Source organism: Rhipicephalus sanguineus, chromosome 9, assembly GCF_013339695.2.
Source record: "Rhipicephalus sanguineus isolate Rsan-2018 chromosome 9, BIME_Rsan_1.4, whole genome shotgun sequence".
In the NCBI taxonomy this organism is placed as follows: domain Eukaryota; kingdom Metazoa; phylum Arthropoda; class Arachnida; order Ixodida; family Ixodidae; genus Rhipicephalus; species Rhipicephalus sanguineus.
In genome coordinates, this window is record NC_051184.2 from 124397986 (window position 1) to 124409424 (window position 11439).

The 11439-nt window shown below is 49.5% G+C and overlaps 1 pseudogene; it reads left to right on the forward strand.

The window, feature by feature from the left end:
• Positions 1–7783: 7783 nt before the first annotated feature.
• Positions 7784–9457, forward strand: LOC125759978 (zinc finger BED domain-containing protein 6-like; annotated as a pseudogene).
• The last annotated feature ends 1982 nt before the right edge of the window (positions 9458–11439 follow it).

Genomic DNA, 11439 nt, shown 5'->3' on the forward strand with positions numbered 1-11439 from the left:
ACACCATCCTTGCTGATCACGTGACCCAAGAACAAGAGCTCCTCGTACGCGAAGCGCCACTTTTCAGGCTTCAATGTGAGTCCGGAGGTCTTGATTGCTTGAAGTACAACTTCAAGGCGCCGAAGGTGTTCGTCGAAGTTTGAGGAAGACACAACGACGTCGTCCAAGTACACGAGGTACGTCTGCCACTTCAAGCCGGCCAGTACTGTGTCCATAACTCATTGAAAGGTCGCAGGTGCCGAGAAAAGACCAAATGACATGACCTTGAACTCGAACAGGCCGTCTGGTGTTATAAAAGCAGTCTTTTCTCGGTCTCTCTCGTCGACTTCTATTTGCCAGTAACCGGTCTTGAGGTCCATCGACGAAAAGTACTTTGCGTTGTGTAATCGATCCAGGGTGTCGTCTATCCGGGGAAGGGGATACACGTCCTTTTTCGTGAATTTGTTCAGGCGACGATAATCGACGCAAAAACGCAGAGTCCCATCCTTCTTCTTCACTAGCACCACCGGGGATGCCCACGGACTCTTCGACGGCTGGATGATGTCGTCGCGTAGCATTTCGTCGACCTGTGTCTTCACGGCCTCGCGTTCTCGCGTCGAAACTCTGTACGGGCTCTGACGGAGTGGTCTGGCGCTTTCCTCTGTTATGATGCGATGTCTTGCCACGGGAGTCTGCCTAATTCGTGACGACGACGAAAAGCTGTCCTTGTATTGCAAGAGCAGGGTTTTGAGCTGTTCTTGCTTGTGCTTCTGAAGGCTGGGATTGATGTCGAAAGCTGGTTGCGGCGCTTTATTCGTCGGAGTAGGCTCGGGAGAATCGGTGAGGCCGAAAGCATTGCTGGCTTCTACGATTTCTTCTATGTAGGCGACCGTCGTGCCTTTGCTCACGTGCTTGTACTCGTTGCTGAAATTCGTGAGCGTAACTGTTGCTTTCCCTGCCCGCAGCTTTTACTCCTCTTGCGACGCAAATCTTGCGGTTAATCAAGTCGTCCTGGTCGCCTTCAACAACGCCTTCCAGGTCTGCTGATTTCTGAGTGCCGACGGAAATGATGACGCTGGAGCGAGGGGGAATGGTGACGTGGTCTTCCAACGCATTCAAGGCGTGCTTTCTTGGCGGAGTGTGCGGCGGTAGTGCCTTTTCCGTGGACAGTGTTATTGACTTAGACCTCAGGTCGATGATTGCACCATGAAGGCATAAGAAGTCCATACCAAGGATGACATCTCTCGAGCAACGCGGCAGGATTACGAAGTTCGCGGGATAAATCCGGTTGTTAATGGTGAGTCTCGCTGTGCAGATTCCCTCCGGCGTTACGAGGTGACCTCCAGCTGTCCGGATTTCGGGGCCTTCCCAGGCTGTCCTAACTTTCCACTCATTACAGAATAGTCGGCTCCGGTGTCGACGAGGGCTGTGACGCTGTGGCCGTCGATAAGAACGTCGAGGTCGCTATTTCGTCGTCTTGCGTTGCAGATAGGTCGTGGCGTCGGGTCACGGCTACGTCGGTTTGTTCCGCTGCTTCCACGTTGTGTCGTCAGGTCTTCTTCGGTCCGCGAGGTTTCGTCGTCAGGGGTTCGCGTCGTGTCCTGAAGCCTTCGTCGTGGCGGCGGCGTCGGCGGCGGAGGGTCTTCGGTATTTCGTCGTACAGCAACCGCACCTCCATCGGTTGCTGCCCTTAGTTTTCCGGATGCGGGCTAGGTGACCGGCCCCGGGTTGGGCCAGTGTATGGTCGGCGTTAGGGAGAGGCGTAGCGGCCTGGCGACGGCGATCGGGAAGGTCCTCGGGGGGTCCACTGCGCTCCTGCCAGATAGTCGGCGATGTCACGTGGTCGTTCACCCTGCTGTGGACGCGGCGCGTGTACGGCGAACCCACGCAGTACCATCTGTCGATAATGGCAGCGGCGGTAGGTGTGGCCGTCTTCTCCGCAGTGGTTACAGAGTGGACGATGATCGGGGCGCGCCAAACGTCGGTCTTCCTCGGCGTGTATCGCTGGCCGGCTGGCGGGCGGTATGACGTCGATGGTGGCGGCGGTGGTGCCTGGCGGCGGAACTGCTGGTGCGGCGCGGCGTCTTGACGTGGGCGAGGAGGGGGGGCGATGCGTCGGGCTGCAGCAGCATAGCTCATTGCTTGCAGCTGCGGCGGTGCCGGCTGAGGAATACCCAGTGACTGTTGGATTTCCTCGCGTACAACGTCCGCAATCGACGTCACTTCGGGCTGTGCAAAAGGTGCGAGATTTCGCAGCTCCTCTCGCACGATGGCTCGGATCGTTTCGCGCAAGTCGTCGGAGCCGAAGTCATGAACTGCTGCGCTGTCTTGGAATGCGCGGCGATTGTACTGCCGGTTTCGCATTTCCAGCGTCTTCTCGATGGTTGTGGCTTCGGAAACAAATTCCTGGACTGTCTTGGGTGGGTTCCGCATGAGCCCAGCGAAGAGCTCCTGCTTAACTCCTCGCATGAGAGGGCGAACTTTTTTTTCTTCGGGCATGGTAGGGTCTGCGTGGCGAAACAGCCTGGTCATCTCTTCCGTGAAAAGCGCCACGTTTTCGTTCGGCATCTGCACGCGGGTCTCGAGCAGAGCCTCAGCCCTCTCTTTGCGGACGACGCTCGTGAATGTGGCGAGAAACCTGGCGCGAAAAATGTCCCACGTTGCCAGGCTTCGCTCTTGGTTCTCGAACGAGGTCCGAGCGGCGTCTTCCAAAGCGAAATACACATGCCGTAGCTTGTGTTCGCTGGTCCAGGCATTAAAAACGGCTACTCGGTCGTAGGCTTCGAGCCAGCTTTCCGGATCTTCGAACGACGATCCGCGGAAGGTTGGCGGCTTCTTGGGCGTCCGCAGAAGGATCGGTGCGGGCGGCACAGCGTCTGTCATCGTCGCTGAGGTCGAGGTCAGGATCTTTGTTTGCCGGGTCTTTTGAGGTAGAGGCCCGTGCACTGGCGATAGACCTTGTTGCCTGCGGCTTGCTCGACGATCCGGGTTTTCTTTGCCGTCGTCCTCCTCGCGGCTTGGGCTTGGGTCAGCGCTTCGCGGGGGCGTCCGGATCATGGAAGAAGCAGCACCTCCACCAGATGTCACGTGGTCGTGACGTCGACGAAGACAACAGTCAGCACGTCCGAGATGAAACTGTTTATTTGGCCGAACTTGTGGCCGAGAAACTGGGAACTAGAACTACAGCAATACACGCTGTACAGTGATAGCGGCGAACAGGGCGTCGTCCGTCGATCAACTGACAAGCGGTCAAGCGCGTCGGCTTTTATACAGGCGCTATGGAACTTTCCAGCAATATCGCTGGTGGCAGCGTTATCTCTCGACAAAGCTGGAACATTCGCGTGCGGCGCGCAATCCTAACAAAACGATCTACTAAAATCGTGAAGCTTCTCGAACACTGCTTCGCGGCCAGCGTCGAGCGTTGATAACCGTCCTTGCTGGTCAAACTCGAACACATCAAAATAAAAGAAGCGGGCGTGGCAATACTCACGCACTTTGATCGCGCTCATTGCCATACCTCCTCACGCTCATGGTACTCGCTTGCGTTGACCCTTGTTTTCTAGCACTTGTTCCTCACGTTCATTCATGTCACTCGCACTAACCGTCGATTACAACTCTCTCACGCTCATATTTTCATCTACTCCTCGCAGGTGCTCACACACTTAATACACGTCTTCATCATAGGAAACAGTGCAGGCACACGGGACTAGAAAGAGGCAGCACTTTGCGCCCGTGTGCCCGCGCTGTTTCCTATGATGAAGCCATGCCAGCGAGCTCAAGTTCATACCCTCTTAATACACGTGTTCACCCTCACCCCTACTAACCATCCGGTACTCACTGACGCTCGTATTCACTGGCGTGTACAAACACTCACAGGCACTTGCGTTCATACCAAATGTGACTGCCATCCGCAAGTACACAAGTTCAAGTGTCCACTCAATCCCTTCAATTCAAAACTCACATCAACCTAGTTTGAATGGCTCACGGTCATAGGCGTGCATCGCAGCGCCCCCTCCCTCCTAATTCAATGTACGGGCAGACTTCGCCCCCCCCCCTCTTAAATGACTAGGCGGAAGAGCCACCCACCCCCCGTGCTCACTCCTATGCTCGCGATCACATCTGTGCTCACTCTTATTTGCATTCGCAGGCATTCACACAAGTTCACAGTCGCGTCGACTTACACCGGCCGGATTTCACTGCCGTCCTATTGGAACAAAAAAATAATATTCAGATATGGTCGTTACATCTGAACGTGCCAATTCGCAATGAATCGTCCTGTGGAAAGCGCTGACTAACATCTGCTTCATTCTTTCATACGCCACTGCATGTAAGCCCAAGGCAACCTTACCGCACGTAAGGCCGTTCCCAACGTCGACTAATGGAAATAAATGGATCTTCGTGGCTACCGACTACCTCACCCGCTACGCCGAAACAAAAGCCCTACCCAAAGACAGTGCCGCTGAGGTAGCCAAGTTCTTCTTTGAGAGCATCGTCCTTCGACACGGCGCCCCAGAGGACACGGCGCCCCAGAGTGAATCTGAGGACTGTAATTTTGCTTTATTATTGTACCTTCTTGCTTGTGCTTATTGTTTATTGTACTTTCTTGCATTGTTGTTATTTATTGTGCATACATAGCCCCCCCCACCCCTGTTATCTTTTAAGCATCGGGACGATGCTTTTGCAGAGGGGGGCATTGCCACGTGCGTTTCTTTTTGTCACTTTTGCTGTATTCTGTTATCGCCCACAAAGACTGTCAGCAACGCTCAGCGCGAACCGCGCCTCATTGTTAGAGAGGCTTTGCGATTATTCGGGATCGTTTTGTTAGGATTGCGCGCAAGATACGCACAATCGAGCTTATTCTAGAACTTGCGCGACAACCAGCGATAACGCTGGAATATTCGACGGCACATGTATAAATGCCGACGTGCTTCACCGCTTGTCAGTTGATCGACGGTCGACACTCTGTTCGCCGCTATCAGTGTATTGCTGTAGTTTGACTTTCAGTATCTTGGCCACAAGTTCGGCCAAATAAAGAGTTTTATTACGGACGTGCTGACTACTGCTTTCGTCGACGTCACGACCACGTGACACTATAAAACCAACCGTGCGAACTCATCGAAGCATAAACTTGGTTCTCCGAGTAGGTGGTCTATGGCGGGGATAGCCATGACATGATTGACAAGGCAGCGCTATCGCTCGAGATAATTTACTACAACTTGAAGTGACCCGCGCCACCAGTATTTCTTTGTGTACTCCTTATGCAGTTTCGGGCCTACTGGACCTTTCCACGGATAGGCAAACCAAGCAAATCACGGTAGAAATTTTGGACGGAACTGCTATATCCGTCCGCGAATTCGAAACAAAACGGAGTCCGCCCTCGCCAGCCTAGAAAAACGAGAGGCCAAAACAACGTCGGTAGCTCATATCACGTTGCAATTCTTCGTTCTTTCGAGCGAGGAACTGCGTTTTCGACGCATAAACGAAACTTTCAAGCAACCCCGCTCGCAAGCACGTGCTCGCATGTAATGTGAGATGTTCAATACGTTCCTCGGCCTACCTGTCCTCGATGTAGACTGCGCAAGGAATTCTGAACACATCGTTTGGGAACTGATTCGAAGCACGTTTGTGTCGTGAAGCGAACTGGCACTGTGGCACCCGACCACTCTGTGATGTATGACAGCAATTGTTTGCTTGCATGCACTTCTTTGTTCGAGTACTTTATTCACGTGCGTGACATCCTAGGGCGTCGTTTATTATATTTTGCTGAACATTGTTAACAATGCCGCTTTTTTATTTTGTGAAGCTTCGATCAGCTGTTCCGTATTCGGTGTAGTGTGACCTCGCGTTTTACATGTGCTTTCTTTTAGTATAATCCTCTTAAGTTAGCGAATCTCGACTTCCTTAGTGACTTTTAGGGACGGAACGTGTCAAGCGGGCCGTAGTTGCACATTCGTTTGCCCCTCCGAGCGGTGACGAGTCACCGCTTCGTTTGTAATACATATGCACAAAAACGTCAAGGCCCTCTCGTATATGTTGTGGCAAAGACCGTGAGTTGTCAATTGTGGACAGATTTCGTCCGTAAACGTGTTGAACGGTGCCGTGGATAGATCGTTTTTTAGGTACCGATTTTCTAGAGACCCATCCCTCATTGGGTGCGCACAAGCAGTCAAGAAACGAATGCAGAAGATGGAACAAGCGCTGTGTCTTGCCTGCTTGTGTGCTACTCAACGAGGGATAGGATCCAACTCGCCCACCTTTAAGTTATAGTACAGTTCATAGAGACGTTCCATGCATTTCTGAGTAGATTCTGAGCCATCTACACGTGTTTCGATTACTGCATCTGTATGAACGGCGCCTACAGTAAAAAAAAACGTGGTAATATTATTTCGTAAGTGCGAGGTGCCTGTTGCGTTATTCGAAGAAACTAATGCGCAACCGGAACGATGGACATAAGAATATAATTATTCTGCAAAACCCATTCGGTAGAATGACCTTTTTTCTCAGCGCATAAGCATACAATTCCCTTTGAACCGGTCATTCATTTTCGCTTTCCAGCTCATAGGATTCTGAAGGCTAAAGCGGCGGTTTGGGATTACTTCGCCAAAGATGCAAAGTCTTGAAATGCCAAGTGCAGATTGTGCAGGAAGGAATGTAAAACCAGCGGGAATACCTCTAATTTAAGGTACCACATAAAGCGGTGCCACGCAAATGTTCTCTTTCACGAGGATCGATTACAGTGCGAAGAAGTACAGGATGCCTGCACGGATGCGGCTGGCCGCTCAAAACCGAAGCGAAAAAAGTTGCATTTCTTTATTACTGATAAAGGAGCTATGTATGGCAACCAGACCGAAAGCAAAAATAATCTGGACAAGGAATTAGCCCTGATGACAGCAAGGGACATGTAGCCATTTTCGGTGGTTACTGACAAAGTATTTTAAAATTTCTGCTACGCGTAAGATCCACGATAAAACTGCCTAGCAGAACGCAACTTTCTTATGCTATTTTGTCGAAATTATAAGACAATGCAACGGCGAAATGGCGTGGTACACAGAGGCCAACCAGCTGTTGTGCCATTACAGCAGACATTTGGACCTCATGCACGGCTGAGAACTACATGACAGTCACGTGCCATTTTCTGGAATACACAACTACAGTAAACTATCACTTGTACGAACGTCGGTTTAACGAATATTTCAGAATAACGAACTTTTAGAAAATCTCCGGCGATTTTCTTATGCATTCTATGCAAAAACATTTCAGTTAAACGAATTTCAGAATAGTGAATTTTTCAGTTGAACGAACTTGATCCTCGGACCCAGGCTCATTTTTAAAATCAATTCAACGAAGTTTTGTGCACTGCAGCACTGGCATAGCCGATGCGAGCCGTCACTAAATCACCCATCCATCGGCGGCGGCGCGACATCGCTTGTGCATGCAGCGCCGCCGAGGAAAAGCGGCCATGCGGGTGACGAAAACGAGCCACGTGCGCATCAGTTCGCCCCTTCTTTTTTTGTCCGTCTCATCGGCATCATCGGTATTGTGCGGCCATCTTCATGTGCCAGAGGCAGTGCACAGAAACGTACTCTCTGGAAAGCTTTGTCTCTTCTTGCGCTTTAAGGGCACCAGTTCAAATTAAAATTACAGATTCCTTTTCAAAATAAATTGCATTTCACACTTTTGACTCTAATGTCTGCAGTACACAAAGCTGTTCCATATTCTAGTGAATATTCAGTTTAGTGAACTTTCAGTTGAGTGAACTATTTCCTTGGGTCCCTTGAAGTTTACTCAATTGAGAGTTCACTGTATGTGGTCTGCGGTGCTCTCAACAGCAGTTTTCCAGGGAGCACACACGGCGCAAAGCGACACCGATGCCATTGGAGGTGTGCTTGAACACAGGGATATTCGTCAGGCAATTGTTGATTTTGTCACAGACAACGGTAACAGGATGGCCCTTGCAGCCGGACTGCTGGGTTTCGAGCACCTACCATGCTTCGCTCATACGCTCAACATCACTGTTAAGGGTGAAATAAAAAGCAGTGAAGAACAAGCAGCCGTGCTGGTGCAAGAACATTGTGCGCTACGTGAGGTCGAGCCGCCAAGCTCCGAGAAGAGCAAGATCATGTCGGTATGGCACCACCGTTAAAACTGAAACAGGAGACACCGACACGGTGGAACAGCATCTTTTATATGCTAAAAAGGATCTTGGAGGTGGAGCAAGGTGTGTGACCGGGCTAGTTGGTATTCCATATTGACGTGAACAGCGCGACGAAGAAATGACGAGGACTAGCGCTGACTTCCAACTGAAATTTATTAACACAACCATAGAAAAACGAGAACAAGTAGGCACACGTGATCGCCGCTCATTTGAATTGCGCATGACGGCAGGCATGGAGAGGGAACCAAGAACCATGAAGAATTAATAAGCAAAAACCACAAAACCACGAAAAGACCGGAGTAAGTCTAGGTTATCTGGCCGGATGAACTTAGGTAATCTATTTCTTTTTCAGTGAGGGCGATTGAAGGTTTGCTGATACAATTGCCTTTAGCGATGGCAGCAGCTTCAATGATTATACGCGTGCTATCCTGGCGATGCCTAGCTAAAATCTGTGTGTTATCAAATGCTGGAGCGCACCCGCATTGTGAACAGTGCATTGCAAGAAAACCTTCTGTCCCTCTGCGTACCTTTTGGTTATGCTCTTGCAAAGGTACGTCAAGGCACCTGCCCGTCTGGCCGATATAAGTCTGTCCGCATGAGAGTGGAATGCTATAAACAACGCTACTAGAGCAGTGGACGAATTTTTTCTTGTGGTTAATTTTGCATGCGCTTTCATCCCGTTTAACAGGGTTGGTCCTGACACTCAGCTCATAATCGCGTATAATCATTGAAGCTGCTGCCATCGCTAAAGGCAATTGTATCAGCAAACCTTCAATCGCCCTCACTGAAAAAGAAATAGATTACCTAAGTTCATCCGGCCAGATAACCTAGACTTACTCCGGTCTTTTCGCGGTTTTGTGGTTTTTGCTTATTAATTCTTCATGGTTCTTGGTTCCCTCTCCATGCCTGCCGTCATGCGCAATTCAAATGAGCGGCGATCACGTGTGCCTACTTGTTCTCGTTTTTCTATGGTTGTGTTAATAAATTTCAGTTGGAAGTCAGCGCTAGTCCTCGTCATTTCTTCGTCCTTGTGTATCACACGCGCTGTTCACGTCAAACTTGGAGGTGGGACAGTTGCTGACCTTAAAGCTATCGAACTTGCCCCGGGCAACCAGGCCGCTACCAGCAGAGGACACAACGCACATTCAGGATGTTGCGGAAGTATTGGAACCATTCGAGGAAGCCACGAAATTAGTGTCTGAAGATGAGTACACTACCGTTTCGTTGGCAATTCCTGTGGCCTGCGGAACCGCACGAGAGCTGGATGAGCGTATCGAAACAAACCTGAAAACTGAAGTTGGTAAAGAAGTTTTTTTTTTCTAGAGTGCATCTCCTCCTTGCAATATAGAATGGACAGTTGAAGAAATGCAGCTAACATCTCTGGCAACACTGTTGGACCCGCGACTAAAGGAGATAGCGTTTTCGATTCGAACAAACGCACATCGCGTCAAAGCTTTTTGATTGGTGAACTAAGTCAGCAAATGTCGGAAAAACTAGTTGGTGTTGCGGCTGAATCAACTAGACAGCAGGCGGTTCCTAACGAAGTTGCGGCAGGAAGCCGAATTCTGCGTTCCCTTGAGAGGCAGCAACACGAGTCCTCAACCGCCACCTCGAACGCAGAACTGATGGTTCGCCAGTGCCTAGTGTTTCCTCTAGAGGAATGGAAGAGCAACCCTTAAAAATTTTGGCAATCTTTGCAATGCTGCACAACACCGCTCTCTCAAATGGCTAGGAAGAACTTGGAAGATTGGTTAGGAATCCCAGTACCTGTAGAACGCGTGTTCTCCGGGCTGGACAGATCATTTCCGATAAAGTTGGCAGGCTGAAGGGCAAGAAAGTAGATATGTTTGTGTTCCTTCACCAGAGTGCTTGGCTGGCAAATGATAAATAAATTGAGTGGTTCAGCGTTAGCGGAAAGGAAGCCGTTACAAGTGACGGAACTTCAAGACTTCGAATTTATGTTGCATTTTGCTATTTAAAATTAAAAAAAAATCATGCACTAACTTTTGTTTGTAAAATGTGACTGCTAGTTTTTAAGAATGAATGTCTCAATGGATATATTCCGGCATTTTAACTGCGGTGACTTCATTAGATGAAAAATTCCTCACAAACAAAACGAGCTGAGTATTGCGAATGTTCTGGCAATATCGCTGACCGACAGCAGCATTATTTGTAAAATTAATAAATAATTAATTAATACTAAACTACTAGAATAGTAATACTATCAATTGTACTATCGATAGTCTATCGATAGTAGCATTATCAATAGTTTCAAACAAACTATCCATGTTATCTAGTGTCAATTTACCGATAGTTCTGAATCACTACGAGGCGACGTAAAGGCTCGTTGAATAAACAACTGTGACAGTTAATGCTCGTGCTATGTATACCTGTGCGTTCTTTTCGTGCATCCTTCTTTTAAAGACGATAGTCTTTCTTGAAGAACTTAAACGCAGAAATTTTGGTCTGTCTGTCTTTCTGTCTGTCTTTCTGTTTGTCGGCACGTCCCTCCATTCAGCCACTCGGCCAAAGTTGAACCACTTGCCCAAGGGCCAGCCGTCTTGAACTGTGAACGTTGTCGATACTTGTGAACGTTGTCGATCAAAAAGTAAATATCATGCATATCTGAGGTGCAACATCACTAGGTAAGTATTAGGTGGCGTGTTCCTTTAATAGAAAATACATACATACGTAATTTTAAGGACCCTAGTCCTGTGCCTTCTTTTATTACGTCGTCGTCTAGTGAGCGCTGTTTCAACAAAGCTGAAAATGCGACTGCGCTGAAATTTGCCTTCCTCCGTGCCCTTCGCACGAGCTCATTGTTGTGTTTCGGTTTCGGTTCTGTTGCACTGTACGAATGCCATGGGTTGGTGTTGAAAAACTTTAGTTTTGAGAAGGCCAAGAAGGTGAAAAAAAATATTTAAAAAATGAAAAAGCAGCGTTGTGGGCGGCCTTCAGGCTGCCGGTTGTGGGCGCCGCTCTGGCGTTCCTGTTTTACCCAGCCGATGTGTAAATAAAAGAGTGTGTGGAGAGTACTCGTTGAGTGCGGACGTTTCTCTGCTTCAGCGCTTCGCGCCAAACCGCGTTTTCGGGCTGGCTGGCGTCCCCGCCGGTCGCGTTGGTCACCGCCGGTCTTCGCCTGCTGCTGCGCCGGGACTACCAGCACGCAACACAGCACTCATGTTTCCCGACGTATTGCCAAATGGCGTCCATATCTCACACAGCGCCTCTTCTATCGTCTTTACACGACATTTGCAGCGAAGCACGCAGATACGCGGCCAATTTTTTCTTTGAGCAGCGCGCTG